Genomic DNA, 2,061 nt, shown 5'->3' on the forward strand with positions numbered 1-2,061 from the left:
TAGGCCATCAACAAGTGTCGGCGTACGAACCATTCAACAAAGCATCGTCGATATGGGCTTTCGGAGCCGAAAGTCCACTGGTGTACCCTTGATGACTGCACGACAGAAACCTTTTCGCCTCGCCTGGGCCTGTCAACACAGACAGTGGATTGTTGATGACTGGAAACATGTTGCCTTGTCGGTCGAGTCCCGTTTCAGTTGTATGGAGCAGATGGACGTGTACTGGCATAGGGACAACCTCACGATCCATGGACCCTGAATGTCACCAAGGGACTGTTCAAGTTGGTGCATACTCTGTAATGGTGTGGGGCGTGTGCAGTTGAGAGGGATATGGGACCCCTGATACGTCTAGATACGATTCTGACAGGTGACACATACATAAGTATCCTGTCTGATCACCTGCATCCATTCATGTCCATTGTCCATTCCGACGGATTTGAGCAATTTCAGTCGCCGGAAGGAAAAGAAAACCAATGTGCACTCCGTGTGCATACTCGGTGGAGTCATTCCAGATGTGGAAAGGGTCCTCCTGGATGCCATGAAGAGCACAGTGTGCAGCCAACTGCAGGTGGTTGCTCACGTCGGTACCAATGATGTGTGTCACTTTGGATCAGAAGAGATTCTCTCTGGTTTCGAGCGGCTAACAAAAGTGGTAAAGGCTGCCAGTCTTGCTTGCAAGATGAAAGCAGAGCTGACCATTTGCAGCATAGTCGACAGGACCGATTGCAGACCTCTGGTGCCGGCCGCTGTGACCGAGCGGTTCTAGGCGCTTCAGTCTGGAACCGCGCGACCGCTACGGTCGCAGGTTCGAATCCTGCCTCGGGCATGGATGTGTGTGATGTCCTTAGGTTAGTTAGGTTTAAGTAGTTCTAAGTTCTAGGGGACTGATGACCTCAGATGTTAAGTCCCATAGTGCTCAGAGCCATTTGAACCATTTTTGTAAAATACTGTTTTTGCTGTCTCTTTATGTTGTTAACTGTTATCCTCTCATTACTTCTTGTCCGACTCCCGATCAATACAAGTACACACACGTCTGCAGATCTGCAGGTGGTGTAAAACTTTTTTTGTTCAATTTAGTCTCGCGGTCACGCAGGCACAAGCCACGTGCGATCCTATCGAAAATGACGAACACCGGCCAACAATGCCCAAACAGCAGTCAGTTCACCTAACCTGGCTCGTCGATACGACAATGTTGGCCGCACTCTAAGAGAAATACAATATTTAAGAAAATACAAACAACGTGATGACCTAAATGTGAGGAGAGGGCAGTATTGTAACACTTTCTCCTTTTCCCTCCCTTCACGACCGCCGTGCCTTCATGTCGTAGCTGCATAGCTATGCATTGCTACCCTAATGACGAACGTGAAACAAGTACAGTATAGCTGGTGATTTTTCTCCAGTTTTCTATACAGAGACAAAAGACACACATTTAATCTGCAATTTCGAGGTGATATGAGTGAGCCTTTCTGGTGAAAGGTATGTATTTATTTTGTGTCATTTATTTGTCATAAATCTCGTAGCTCATTACTGACTGTCCTCAGTAGTTCACTGAAGAACGTAAATGTAATTATATTCCCACACTTCTCAGTGAGACTTTTATGGGAAGGGGGGAGCTATGGCGTACCCTAAAGTATTTGTGAAAAGGCGTCAGTTATTTCCAACACAGAGGGAATGCTTTTGAGTTAAAGGGGGCACCAAATCTCGATGCCAAAGCCACAGAACAGTGCCTGGATCTACACCGGAATACTCGGAACTTGCTGACTGTCAGCGCCAAGGACTCAAGCAGAAAAAAGCGAAATGTTCCGGAAATGAACAATGGTCGGTGACTAAGCATTCCCTACCGCTACAACAAAGTAAGTAGACGTTCAATCAACAAAGATGTCGACAAACACTATATAACAATATAAGTTACACTTGGTCAGAAAGGCGCAACTACGTAATATAACATCGTATAGGGAACTAAGATGGAATAATTCTTGTAAGTTGCAAGAAAACCAGTATTTGGACGCATGTGTTTGACCGAGGTGTAGTATTGCAAGATAATCCCCCCATAACCCATTG

This window comes from Schistocerca piceifrons, chromosome 3 (genome assembly GCF_021461385.2).
Source record: "Schistocerca piceifrons isolate TAMUIC-IGC-003096 chromosome 3, iqSchPice1.1, whole genome shotgun sequence".
Taxonomy (NCBI): domain Eukaryota; kingdom Metazoa; phylum Arthropoda; class Insecta; order Orthoptera; family Acrididae; genus Schistocerca; species Schistocerca piceifrons.